Below are 15,374 nucleotides of genomic sequence, written 5' to 3'. Positions count from 1 at the left end.
CAGAGAGAGGGGGGAAGGGAAAGATGTGCTTAGTGGTGGACTATTCCTCTTCTCACCCTGTCCCTTGCAAAAACGCCATCCCCTTCTCGCAATTCCTCCGTCTCCGCCGCATCTGCTCTCAGGATGAGGCTTTTCATTCTAGGACGAGGGAGATGTCCTCCTTTTTTAAAGAAAGGGGCTTCCCTTCCTTCACTATCAACTCTGCTCTTAAACGCATCTCCCCCATTTCATGTACATCTGCTCTCACTCCATCCTCCCGCCACCCCACTAGGAATAGGGTTCCCCTGGTCCTCACCTACCACCCCACCAGCCTCTGGGTCCAACATATTATTCTCAGTAACTTCCGCCACCTCCAACAGGATCCCACCACTAAGCACATCTTTCCCTCCCCCCCGTCTCTGCTTTCCGCAGGGATCGCTCCCTAAGCGACTCCCTTGTCCATTCGTCCCCCCCATCCCTCCCCACTGATCTCCCTCCTGGCACTTATCTGTGTAAGCGGAACAAGTGCTACACATGCCCTTACACTTCCTCCCTTACCACCATTCAGGGCCCCAAACAGTCCTTCCAGGTGAGGCGACACTTCACCTGTGAGTCGGCTGGGGTGATATACTGCGTCCAGTGCTCCCGATGTGGCCTTTTATATATTGGCAAAACCCGACGCAGACTGGGAGACCGCTTTGCTGAACACCTACGCTCTGTCCGCCAGAAAAAGCAGGATCTCCCAGTGGCCACACATTTTAATTCCACATCCCATTCCCATTCTGACATGTCTATCCACGGCCTCCTCTACTGTAAAGATGAAGCCACACTCAGGTTGGAGGAACAACACTTTATATTCCGTCTGGGTAGCCTCCAACCTGATGGCATGAACATCGACTTCTCTAACTTCCGCTAATGCCCCACCTCCCCCTTGTACCCCATCTGTTATTTATTTTTATACACACATTCTTTCTCTCACTCTCCTTTTTCTCCCTCTGTCCCTCTGAATATACCCCTTGCCCATCCTCTGGGTCTCCCCCCCCCCTTGTCTTTCTTCCCGGACCTCCTGTCCCATGATCCTCTCGTATCCCTTTTGCCTATCACCTGTCCAGCTCTTGGCTCCATCCCCTCACCTCCTGTCTTCTCCTATAATTTTGGATCTCCCCCTCCCCCTCTAACTTTCAAATCTCTTACTCACTCTTCCTTCAGTTAGTCCTGACGAAGGGTCTCGGCCTGAAACGTCGACTGTACCTCTTCCTAGAGATGCTGCCTGGCCTGCTGCGTTCACCAGCAACTTTGATGTGTGTTGCTTACATTAAAACAACTTACTAAACACCCACCTGGTGATCCCAGATGATTCCTCCAACCACCAAACCCCTGCCAATATGCCCTCACCTCGGCAACCACGAATATACTTTGTTTGCTGCTGATCCCAGCATACGCACCCTATAATCTCCCAGCCTCAAATATTGCCTCGACCTCCACTCTAGTCTTGTCCACCAATCCCACCCAACATCTTCCAAGTCCATACTCCAAATTCCTCTACTTCCAATTCCTACATGCCAGCCCTATTCCTAATTCTCCCTCACAGATCCCTGCATCTGATCCCAACTGGCTTCTGTCCCTAAGTTCTAGGCTCTAGTAACCCCCCACCCCATCCAATTGCAAAGCTGCTTGGCTTTGGTGTTAATCATGGTTGGGTCAACAACCAAAGTGGTATCTATGTCATTGTGCCCCTACCATTTTAGTATGACATAATGGGTGCACTGGAATGTATGGGCAGATAATAAAACATCAGAACAGAAGTAGACTATTCAGACTATTGAGTTTGCTCTGCTATTCCATCATGGCTGATTTATTATCCCTCTCAAACTCATTCTTCCAGCTTCTCCACATAACCTTTTATGCCCTTACTAATCAAGAACCTATCAAACGCTGGTTTAAATATACCCAATGATTTAGTCTCCACTACTTTATGTGGCAATGAATTGCACAGATTCATCCTCTGGCTAAAGAAATTCCTCCAATCTCTGTTCTAAAGGGGCATCTTCTATTCTATAATTGTGCCCTCTGGTTCAAGACCCCCCCCACCAATGGAGGAAAAACCCTTCCCATATCCACTCTATCTAGGCCTTTTAATATTCGATTCATTCTGCTAAACTGCAACAAATACGGGCTCAGAGCCATCAAATGTTCCTCATACACCAACTTTTTCAGTCGGGACATTCTCACAACCCTCCACTGGACCCTCTGCAATGCCAGCACATCCTTCCTTAGGTGATGGGCCTAAATATACTCACAATAATGTAACATGCTGATGTGGTGTCTCGCCACAAGAGATAAGGCTTACCATGAAGGTGAACAGCAAATGTAACTTGTTTCACTGCAGTGAAGTCTCCTGGAAGATTATCAGCATTCATTACAGACAGTAATAGGAGAAGAATTTTGTGTAAAGAAGAGACTTGAATGTGAAGTAAGGTATGTAAACAGGTAAGTCGAGCTGCCTTGCTGGTGGAAGGTGTGGACTTGCACCAGTGCTTAGACAACCTTTGCTCCTATGAACATCTTCCTGTATAATGTGGAAGACCTGGAAATGTGGTGGTTTTATTAACCACTAATACCATATGATTTAAAATAGCCCCTCTTGGAACCTTCTGATCTTCTGTATTGTCCCCTTGGCATTTCAGAAAATGTTGGCACCTCCTATCTGAGGATATCTTAGAGGGTATAATTTCTATCACTATTATTCTGTGATGATGAAGCCTATAGGCCAACTTTAGCCTTTTAACTGTCGCATCCAAGCTATGCTTCACCGTCTCTCAGCGAACAGCCTGTATTTTATGGCCTCCAGACTGTAGTGAATGGCTTATAAGGAGGGCATTGCAATGAGTTTTATGGTGGCTACATTCTGCAATCAAATTACGAAAGTGAATGCAAATGGGCTCAAGAGATTCACAGAAACTCAAACTTCTTTGACACAAGATTTTGAGAAAGTAGCACCATAAATAGTTTAGTATAAACTTATTATTTACAAGGGAAAAAAGTACAGTGCTTATCATGGATGGTGCAGCTTTAAGTACGTGAGATCCAGTGGCAATAGTTACACACTTGATTTGAAATTATGTATGACATCCATGAAATGGGGCTCTGTTTTAAGATCTATTACAGAATGCTTATGCCAAGAAATAGGGTTTTACCTGCTATTGGTAAACCAAAACAGGATCACGTTTAGTGATAACTATAGAAAATACATTAAACTGCTCAATTTAAGAGCATAACTTGTGTTTCTCATGGATCCTATTTTATTTAAGACCACAAGATATAGGAACAGAATTAGGCCATTTGGCCCATCGAGTCTGCTCTGCCATTTCATTAAAGCTGATCCAATTTTCTTTTCAGTCCCAGTCTCCAGCCTTCTCGCCATATCCCTTCATGTCCTGACCTATCAAGAACCTATCGAACTCTGCCTTAAACAAACATAAAGGCTTGGTCTCCACAGCCACCTATGGCAAAGCATTCCACAGTTTCAACACTCTCTGGCTAAAGAAATTCCCCCTCATCTCCATTCTAAAAGGAGACCCCTCCATTCCGAGGTTGAGTCCTCTGGTCTTAGACTCTCCCACCATAGGAAACATCCTCTCCACATCCAATTTATCAAGGCCTTTCACCATTCGAATGGTTTCAATGAGGTCACCCCTCATTCTCCTGAATTCTGGTGAATACAGGCCCAGAGCCATCAGATGCTCTACATATGACAAGCCATTCAATCCTGGAATCTTTTTTGTGAACCTCCTTTGAACCCGCTCCAGTTTCAGCTCATCCTTTCTAAGATAAGGGGCCCAAATCCTGCTTACAATATTCCAAATGAGGCTTCACCATTGCCTTATAAATTCTCAACATTACATCCTTGCTTTTATATTCTAGTCCTCTTGAAATGCTCACATTGCATTTGCCCTCCTTACCACAGATTCAACCTGCAAATTAACCTTAGGGAATCCTGCACAAAGACTCTCAAGTCCCTTTGCACCTCAGCTTTTTGTATTTTCTCTCCATAAGGTAAACAGTCAACCCTTTCATTTCTTTTACCAAAGTGCATGACCATACACTTCCTGACATTATATTCCATCTGCCATTTCTTCGTCCATTGTGCTAATCTGTCTAAGTCATTCTTTAGCCTCTCTACTTCCTCAAAACTACCTGCCCCTCCACCTATCTTCATATCATCTACAAACTTTGCAGCAAAGCCATCAATTTGATCATCCAAATCATTGACATATAACATAAAAAGAATCGGTCCCAACACTGACCCCCGTGAAACCTCACTAGTCACCGGCAGTCAGTTCGTAAAGGCTCCCTTTATTCCCACTCTTTGCCTCCTGTAAATAAGACACTGCTTTATCCATGCTAGAAACTTTCCTGTAATGCCATGGACTCATAACTTGCTAAGCAGCTTCTAAGTACATAATCCAAGTATATTACATCAACCAATTCACCTTTGTCTATTCTGCTTGTTATATCTTCAAAGAATTTCAGCAGATTTGTCAGGCAAGATTTTTCCTTGAGGAAACCATGCTGACTATGGCCTAATTTATCATGTACCTTAAAATACCCTAAGACCTCAACCTTAACAATCAACTGCAACATCTTCCCAACCATTGAGGTCAGACTAACTGGCCTATAGTTTCCTTTCTTCTGCATCTCTCACTTCTTGAAGAGTGGAGTGACATTTGTAATTTTCCAGTCTTCTGGAACCACTCCAAAATCTAGTGATTCTTTAAAGATCATTACTAATGCCTCCACAATCTCTTCAGCCACTTCTTTCAGAACTCTGAGGTGTACACCATCTGGTCCAGGTGACTTAACTACCTTCAGAACTTTCAGTTTCCCAAAAACCTTCTCTTGTAATGGTAGGAGGGGAGGAGAAGATGGCGGCGCGACGCAGCGCCCACGGCCGCTCTGGAATGGTATCGGTATTTGTTAAGTAGGTACCGTGCACAATCCTGATTTGATGGAGACAGACGTGAGAAGCACAGAGGAACATCTGGAGAAACTTCTGAAAGGCCCACTTCACTGCCGCTGCTGCTGTGCAATTGAGAATCTCCGGAGGGGAAGGCCCAGATCCTTGGCTTTGCCTATTGCTTGGTGGCTGGGGCCGGGGTCGAAGCGCTTGGCAGAGATGGTGCTCGGTGTTGGAGGGCTGGTCGGAGGCTCGAAGCTTTTGGACGGACTCAAGAGTCAGCTGTGGTCGGGTGCTTCCAGGGTGCTGCATCGGCAAGCTTGTGGCACTGGAGGTTCATGGGAGGGTTTTTTTCCTTTCTTCTACCATCTGCGTGAAATGATGGGACTTCTGAGAAACTTTGAGATTTTTTTTTACTGAGCCCATGGTCTGTTCTTTATCAAATTACGGTATTGCTTTGCACTGTTGTAACTATATGTTATAATTATATGGTTTTTGTCCGTTTTTTAGTCTTGCTTTGTCTTGTGTTTCTGTGATATCATACTGGAGGAACATTGTATCATTTCTTAATGCATGCATTACTAAATGACAATAAAAGAGGACTGCGTGTCCTCATAATCTAATAATCTAATCTAATCTAACTTCACACACTTCATGCCCCCGACACCTGGAACTTCCATTATCCTGCTCGTGTATTCTACCGTGAAGACTGATGCAAATACTTATTCAGTTCATCCACCATTTCATTCACCCCATTGCTACCTCTCCAGCATCATTTTCCAGTGATTTCATATCCACTCTTGCTTCTCTTTCACTCTTAATGTATCTGAAGAAACTTTTAGTATCTTCTTTAATACTATTGTCTATCTTACTTTCATATTTCATCCTCACCTTCTTAATGAAATTTTTAGTTGTCTTCTGTTGGATTTTAAATTTTCCCAACCCTCTAACTTCCCACTAATTTTTGCTCTATTATATACCCACTCTTTGGCTTTTCTGTTGTCTTTGACTTGTCTTATTAACCATGTTTGTGTCATCTTTCCTTCAGAATACTTCTTCTTCTATGGGATGTATATATCCTGTGCATTCTGAATTGCTTCTAGAAATTCCGGCCATTGCTGCTCTGCCATCATCCCTGCCAGTGTTCTTTTCCAATCAATTCTGTCTACCTCCTCTCTCATGCTTCTGTAATTCCCTATACACCATTGTAATACTGATACATCAGACTTTAGCTTCTCCTTCTCAAATTTCAGGGTGAATTTGATTATATTATGATCATTACCCCTAAGTGTTCTTTTACCTTAAGCTCTCTAATCATTTCTAGTTCATTGTACAACACCCAATTCAGAATAGCTGATCCTCCAGTGGGCTCAATCAGCATCTGCTCTAAATATTTACTTACTGTATGTCCAACTTAAACACTGTATATCCAATAATCTGGCCTCTACTACACTTGGGGGCAGAAAATACTGTACATTCACTACCCACTGAGAGAAAATATTGCTATGCAACTGCATACAATGCTCCCGCAGTTCACATCTTCTAGATAGATTATGAAACGATGTATTTCACTTTTTTTATGTTTTTTACGTTTGTTTTTTGTCTTGAATGTGATTCTGGAACTGTTGGAAGCTGTGATTTGCAGTTTGGAGATCGTTTGAGTGTTTCAGCCCTCTGCAGTCTCCAAAAGGTTTCTGGGAGGGAGAGAGATGGGCGGGAACTCATAGTGAGATGATTGCAGCTGTGGGGCATGAGCCAATGTTCAACTCTATTTTGCCAATTAAAGCTTGCAATACTTGCCGATTAAAGTGAAGGGGGAAATTGAAAGATCAAGGCAAATGCGGGAGGTGAGCACCAGCTGCCTGCCTTTTGATCGCCGATGACATCGCTTTGCTGTGGAGAGTGGAGACTGCCTTTTGATTGCTGATGGGTTCGCTCACTCCCAGAGAGGAAAAGGCGTGCAGCTGTGCCCAGCGTGCTCATTTTTTTTTTGTACAGAGAGGAGGGATTTGGGAGTTGATGATTGTGCTGCCATTCTTGTCTGTCTTGGTTCTTTGGCTATTTGGAGAAGAATAATTTCAAAGTTGTATAGTTTAATAATAAATGAACCTCTGAACATTTGTGTGAAGAAGTTTCTCTATAGGTCGTATTGAAATTGCCTCCCTCACCTTCAACCTATGCCTTCTAGTTTCTAATTCCTTTTCCATGGGAAAAAGACTATAAGACTAGAAGACATAGGAGCATAATTAGGTCATTTGTCCCATTGAGTCTGCTCCACCACTTGATCATGGCTGATTTATTTTCCCTCTCAATCCCAATCTCCTGCCTTCTCACCATAACCTTTGACACACTTACTAATTAAAAATCTATCAAGTTCTGCTTTAAATTTACTCAATGATATGGCCTTCACAACTGTCAATGGCAATGAATTCCACAAATTCACTACCCTCTGGCTAACTAAATTCCTCCTGATCAAGACCACGTGCATTCACCCTACTTATACCCTTCATGATTTTATACACCCGTTTAAGGTCACCCCTTAGTCCCCGATGCTCCAAAGAATGAAGTCCTAGTCTGTCTAATGTCTCTCTGACATCAGGCCCTTGTAAATTTCTTTGCAGTTTAATGGTGTTTTCCCCATAATGGTACACAATACTCCAGATGCTGCTTCACTAAAATCTTGTGTAACTGCAATGGAAAGTTTCAACTCCTATACTCAGTACCCTGACTGAATGATGGCTGAGTTGTGACAAATGTCTTCTTTGCCACTCTTTACATCTGTGACTCCACTTTCAGGGAACCACTTACTGTGCTCCCAGATCCCTCTGTTCTACAACACTTCCCAGGAGCCACTGCGAATGTCCTATCCTGGTATGATTTTCCAAATTGCAACACTTCATTGTTATCTGATTGAACGCCAGAGTGAGTTGCAATGAAGAGAAAAGGTGGATATAGTGGTACAGGAAAGGAGAAATTTTGATTGGAAATTAGGAGGCATCTGGGTCTACTAAATCAATCTCATAATTTCATACTGTGGTTCTATCAAAAATGGCAACTGACTCTTTTGGCATTCACCTGGTCTTTCCTTTCTGACATCACAGGACAAGGCAAGATGATATCAGCCATCTTAAATCTTCACATTTCCATTTAAGTGGCCCCCATAATATAGTGTGAAAGCATAATATCGGTATACATTACAGAAGCTGAATTTTGCTTATGGTGGCCAGACTTCAGTAGGAAATCACTAACTGGAAACTGTCCAGTTCAAGTGGAGTTTTGTGAACTCTGAAACGTCATGAAGGTCAGATTCTGGCACGTCTGATCTTATGTTCTGCCATTGATTCTAGGAACATCGATGACATAACGAAGATAGTGACCAGAGAAATTTCACATCCAAGCAGATCACCAATATTTGGAGATAGATTAGTGCGAATAAGTGCTTGTATTATTTATTTTATCTAATATTTAAAAGTTTTTTGTAGTATATTGATATGTTTCAATCATTTTAATTCCTTATTTTTATCTGAATGGCTTTAAAATGTTTCTGTCAGAAGATATTTAAAATAATTTCCTCTGCCTCATAAGACACTCCTCAGTGCCAGACCAGTGTGAGTTACAATTTTATTAATGAACATCATGCCTGTTTTTGGATTTCTGTATAAATCGTAGGAAAATTTTCAAAATATTCCTGCTATTTTTATCCATAAGTAAGAGACTTTTAAGTTTGATGATATGTGTTTCATCAAGATGGATATCCAAGTTTTCAAAGGTGCCCTCTTCTGCTATATTCTGCGCATACTCTCCCACAGAAGTCATTTGAAGAAATCTTCATGGCAAATCATAAAGATCAGCCAAAATGAATTACATCAATTTTTCGGTGCCTTAAAGCTGTCACAAGCATAAATGGAAAATGGAAATTCACAGATGAAGATTTCAGGCTGTGATGTTCTCCATCTGGAGTGAACATTGCCCCCACAGTTTTATTTTAATAATAGTTACACCATCCTGCCGTTTTCAGTGACACTCTCTTCTGCTTCTACAATTTGTGATATGTAGCAACAGAAAATTTGGCAGCACAGAGTGCTTGAATTCTTGCTTCTGCTGAACCTCTTGACCTGCTAACTACAACACTGCTGTTACCTTAACACTAGCCTTTGCTATTAATCAGATTTTCTACAGTGTTTTTATACTTCGAAACATTCAGACTTCTTACACTTCACATTTTGATTTTCAGATAATGAAATATTTTATTTTGCTTTCTGTACTTGCAATCAACAATGTTTTAAACAATGAATTTTTAACAATGCACAGTAATTTAGGTCACCTTATTCCAGTAGTTCACATGCAATGCATTAATGTATCCAGGCTTAATGGTGATGTCCCTATTTTAATTACGGGCATTTTGGGAGGGCAGATTAGTTGGCAATTCCTGTACACTCTGATTAAGTCAAAACAAGTTGAATGGCCTCATAAGAGTGTCAAGTGTGAGCTCTTCATTGCTCCATTCTCTTTGAGCAGAAATTCACAAATCTTCTTTTAACTTGTCTCATTAAGAATCTATTCCCTTCCATTAGTTTGTGCAAGTTTATATTCCTGCTTTAATCTCTAACTTTGAAGTTATTACAAGCACATAATGAGTTCAAACTTCCTTTCTCTGGGCATCCATGTCACTATTTTCTTCATGAATTCAATCACCAGCTCTTCTCCCATTCCTGCTTTACTTCACATCGCACATACCCAGTTCCTTTTGTTATGTTTTGTAACTCCAAAACTAATTGGAATAAAAATATGGGAGTTGGAAGGTGAATATCTACTTCGTATTACTTTTAGCAAGGCACTCTCTTATGGTGTGGTGTCAATATTTCCAAGTACCCACTTTTGATTACATTTATAGTTCCTCGCAAGGCTTGCTTGTGCAGGAATGAAACGTCAAACCTCCTTGTCTGAAGAGCCCTGAATTTGCCTCAGCTGTTTTCCTGCATAGTCTTTCTGAGATTGGGTCTGAGGAGCTCCAAGTGTGAGCACAAGGGACAACCTAGGGACATCATAGCTGATGAGTTGTTGACTATAGAGTGTGTTTTACAAGTAAGAAATTGGTAAGCCTCTGATTCAGTGTCAGTGTAGTGTGTTCTGTTGACATTTCCTGCAGTGCCTTCTTTAGACTCTGGACAAACCTTTTCCCCAAGCTATTTGTAGCTGGGTGGTATGGTGCAGATGTAATATGTCCTATTCCATTCATCTTCAAATGACTGAAATTGTTCCACAACAAACTGTTGTCCATTGTCACTGACTAAGTGTTCTGGAACACCTTGAGAAGAGGCTACTCAACACATCAATAGTGTGCAAGGCTGCAGTGGAGGCTATTGGGAACACTTCTGGCTACTTTGTAGCTGCATCCACTACTATTAAGAAATTTGTGTCCATGATCCACATGAATCCTCTGCCAGGGCAATGCAGCCCATTCCCAGGGATGTTGAGGCGCCGCTCTTGGCATCTTCTGGACATGTTGGCATCCCAAACAGTACATGGCAAGTTGCTCAATCTGCTGATCTATCCCAAGCCACCAAACAAAGCTTTGAGCTAATGCTATCATTTTGATCATGCCTAGATGACCAGGATGTAGCTTTGTGAGTACTTATGGTGAGAATCATTTTGGACTCTTCTTCCATCTCCATCTGTTATAGGCCTCAGCCAAGTTCACTTTGTTGAAGTGTTTTTCTCCAGAAAGTTTTGCAAATATAACCTCTTGTTCTACTTTCATCACAGAGTTGATGATGACGTTAAAGTCACCACAGATCCTGACAGACCAGTTCTTCTTGGCTTCTGGGACCACTGGCATTGTCCATGGGCTGCACTCAGTCTTGGAAAGAAGTTCTTCAGCCTCCATGCAATTTAGCTCACTGGCTACTTTATCACAGATGACCTAAGGAACTGGAAGGGCTTTGTAAAACTTGGGTGTGGCATTTTCATTTAACACTATTTTATGCTTGATATGTTTGAGTTTTCCAATGACATTCTTGAACACTGCTGTGGCCTCATCCAGTACCTTTCTTAATTCGCTTTCATTTGACTCTGTTGCAGGAAATGTGGCATGCAAATGGTGGATGGATCTCCAATCAAGTTGTAGTTGTCTCAGCCAATCACAGCCCCACAACGTTACCCCTCCTGTTTTTTTTACCACATACGCACTCAATGTGGCTTGTTGATTGTTGCATTTCACTGTTACAAATGTCATTTCCACAGGAGTTATCTTTTTTGTCTAGTATAATTTCTTAGTTGGATATCTGTAGGCTTCGGTTCAGTATCTTTGAAATGCCATTCAGTCTCATTTATGGAATGACTGAAACAGCCAAGCCAGCATCCAATTCCATTTTAGTCAATTTGACATTTACTAGTGGTGCAAGCCACATTGCTTGTCTCCTGTTAGTTTTCACATTGTAAATCTTAAGGCACCTAAATTTTTCCCTCTCTCTCTCTGCTGGATTATGTATTGCATTGAACTACTGCTGCTAAGTTAACACAAATTTCACGTCATGTGTCGGTGATAATAAACCTGTTTCTGATTCTGATGCTGTGTCACTCTCCTCATTATCTGATTTTTCAACAACAACTGCACTCTTTTTGAAACTGCAACTTGACTTTTTAGTTCTTTCTCTTCCCTGTGCAATCCATTTATTTTTGTCTGTCTGACATGCTCTTTGTACGTGTCCTCAGCCTTTTTTCCTTGGAGCGACAGAGGATGAGAGGTGACCTGATAGAGGTGTATAAGATGATGAGAGGCATTGATCGTGTGGATAGTCAGAGGCTTTTTCCCAGGGCTGAAATGGCTAACACGAGAAGGCACAGTTTTAAGGTGCTTGGAAGTAGGTACAGTGGAGATATCAGGGGTAATTTTTTTATGCAGAGAGTGGTGAGTGCGTGGAATGGGCTGTCAGCAACGGGGGTGGAGGCCGATACAATAGGGTTTTTTAAGAGACTCCTTGACAGGTACATGGAGCTCAGAAAAATAGAGGGCTATGGGTAACCCTAGGTAATTTCTAAGGTAAGGACACGTTCAGCACAGCTTTGTGGGCCAAAGGGCCTGTATTGTACTGTAGGTTTTCTATGTTTCTATGTTCCATGTTTTTGCATTTTCTGCAAGTTTTGCCTTTAAATCTGCATTGGTCTGGTGTATGTGAGCCCCTGCCACAATGGTAACACAATTTATTTGGCCAGGCTGACCTCTGTTTAGACGTTGCAATTTTGTTCATGTTCAGTTTCATTCCTGACTGCAACTCTATTGCCTTTCTGGCTGCGTTTTACGTTAGCATTGCAATTTCAACTGCTCTTTTTGAATGACTGGTGCTTCAGTTAGGAGCCATGTTTGAATACTTTCTTGTAAGATTCCACAAACTAAGCGATCTCTCAGTTTATCATTCAACCCATCACTGAACTAGCAATGCTCAGACAACTTTTTTAATTCACTCACATAAACTGAAATGGACTCCCTTGCCATTTGATTCCACTTATGAAACCTAAAGCATTCTGCGATCAACAATGTTTTGGTTCTAAATATTCCTGCATTACGTTCATGATATCAGCAAAGCTCATTTCAGCTGTTTTAGTTGTAGAATCAAACTTCTAAGCAACCTGATTGTTCTTCTATCAATTGCACTCATCAAAGCTAGCTATTTCATTTGCTTCAAAATACTGCCCAACTCATTCACTGTTCACTAAACATCTGTTGTGCAATCAAATACATCTATCTTTCTGATATAAGCAGCCACTTCTGCTCCTTTTATATGTATGATTATTTTCACCTGTTACTCACTACATATGAACTCATTAATTTCATCTGTTTTCTGCCTTTTTTCAACTTGACTCTCTCTGTCTCCTTCGAAAGAACACATGCCATGCTTTTTAAAACTTGAATGTCTCAAAGAAAAAACCATGTTGCACTTTTTAAGAAGCTCAAACGTCTCATTGCACTTCAATGGGTAGGTAATCATCTCGGTTTCATTTTAAACATTACTCGTCACCACTGTTACATTTTGTAACTGCAAAAGTAATTGAAAGAACAGCGTTGTGTCTACTTCAGTTTTGTATTAGCAAGGTGCTCCCTTATGATGTGGTGGTGTAATGACATATGCCATTCACATACTCTTTACATGTACACAGAGAATGCTTGATCAAACAACATGTTTACAATATTACTTAAATATTCCTGAAACATTAAATACCCAACACCTTTTATATTCATCACATCCCTATTCCATTTCCATTTCAGTGCCTTATCTTTTAGCCTATCCATTTTTTAAATATATACAGACATACAAACATTTATCATTAACACAAGAGCACAGGAGATTCTGCAGATGCTGGAAGTTTTGAGCAACACACACACACACACACACACACACACACACACACACACAAAACTGGAGGAACTCTGCAAGTCAGTCATAATCCTTGGAAGGGAATATACAAGTTGATATTTAAAACTGAGACCCTTCATGAGGACTGAAAGGAAGGGGGCAGAAGCCACAATGAGAAGGAGGGGGCAGGAGGGAAATGAGTCCAAGCTGGCAGGTGATTGGTGAAACTGGATGAGGGGAATACTCCTGCTCCATTTGCGATGGAGCTTGTGCGTTTCACATTGGCCTCATCTGTTGCTTCAGAACCCACAGAACCACAGTTAAAATCAAGATATCTTCCATATGAAGGGACTACTGAGAAAGAATATAGAAGAAAACAAACCATATTTACCTTTTCAAAGGGCAGCCAATAAGTTGCCACACCTAAATATGTTCTATGATGTAAGCACACTTGAAGTAGGAGGTGCCATATTGGTATGGAGAGAGGACTGATTTTCATTAAAAGAATCATTATTCAGGATTTAGGCACCAGCAACAAAGATTGTATTCTTGATCTATCTCTAATTGTGAAAATGGTGTTGAGACTCCTTAAACTGTGAAAACCTTTTTTTTTGGCATGTGCCTGCCTGCGTGTGAGTCTCTGCATGTGCGTCTGCATGCGTGTGCGTGCGCATCTGCGTGTGCGTGCGTGCATCCATGATGATGTCTTTCTCATGGCTTTTACTAGGCACGGAGCGAGAGGGAGACTGTGTGGTGCGCCACTCCTCACACAGACATTTTCGCAATATTTTTCCCTTTATTTTACGAGGTCGAGTTGCAATCTCGACACTCAACCCGGCACGGATGGAAAGCATACTCGGGAGCGGACCTGACTGGTTTCGAACCTGGGAACCTCCGCTCCAGGGTCCGGCGCCGATGTCATCGTGCCTCCAGCCAGCTCCATTAAACTGCTAAACCTTATTGAGATACTCCTACAGTCATGTGGGTTAATGTGTTCCAGGACTTTGGCCAATGGTGTTACACTGCAGGTTGGGGTGGAACGGGGCTTGGAACAGAAGCTCTAGTTCATGGTGTACTCATGAGCATGTGGTCCTTGACCTTATTGAGAAGTGCTGTTGGAGTAACCTCTCTCAGTAAACATGGTATATTTTTTAGATATTATCCAATAGGATCTATGGAGGTAAAGGGACAGTCAATACTTCAGGTTAAGACCCTGCATCCAGACTGTGAGTGTGGGGGTGGGGGAGATAAGAGTAGAGGTGGTGCAGGACCTGCAAGTGGGGTGGATCCAGATGAGGAGGGGTTAAGTGGGTAGATGGAGTCATTTGGAGGAAGGAGGTGGAGGTAGCGAGTGGCTAGTACCAGATGAGAGAGGGATGCTGGGTAAAAGGGAAATAGTTGGGAGAAGGGATAGGGAACTGGGGATTGAGTGATAGGAGAATGAGGTGGGGCATGGGGAAGAAACCAAGGCCCGAGGGGAGAAGGAGGTGTGGTTTGGACAAAATGGGTTTGTGAGAGGACCGAGGTGGAATGAAAGAGAGAAACAGTCGAAGGCGGTGTGGCCTATCTGTGAAGTTGGACAAATCAATATTCATACCTTTCAGTTGTAGACTCGAGTGCAGAAATTGAAATGAAGTTTCTCTAATTTGTGTTTGACCTCGACCTGACAGAAGAGCAGGTGAAACACTGACATGTTGGTGTGAGAGTAGGAAAAGGAGTTGAATTGAGCTGCATCTGTGGGTTCCGAATGGTCAATGAGTATACATCACAGATACATGGCAAAACTGCTGCTACATTGAGAGTTCTGAATGCAGCAGACCACGGCTGGGGGAGCTGCATGAGAATCTCTGCCAGGTAAAACATAAGGACCAAGGGAACTCTATGGTTGGAGGTGGGGTGAAAGTAGAGGTGCTGGAATGGAAGGATTAGAGTTGAAGTAAATGGTGCTGGTTAAAGAGCAGCATGTCTGATAAATGACATACCTGCACATTGGAATCTCTACTGGGAAAAAAACACTATCAGACAATGAAAGGCAGCTCATTTGTACTTTGACAATAAATTTACTTTGAGTATGATTTCCCCTT

The sequence above is a fragment of the Mobula birostris genome, chromosome 7 (assembly GCF_030028105.1).
Source record: "Mobula birostris isolate sMobBir1 chromosome 7, sMobBir1.hap1, whole genome shotgun sequence".
Taxonomy (NCBI): Eukaryota; Metazoa; Chordata; class Chondrichthyes; order Myliobatiformes; family Myliobatidae; genus Mobula; species Mobula birostris.
The sequence above is the reverse complement of the archived record's forward strand: the minus strand, read 5'-3'. Positions refer to the sequence as shown.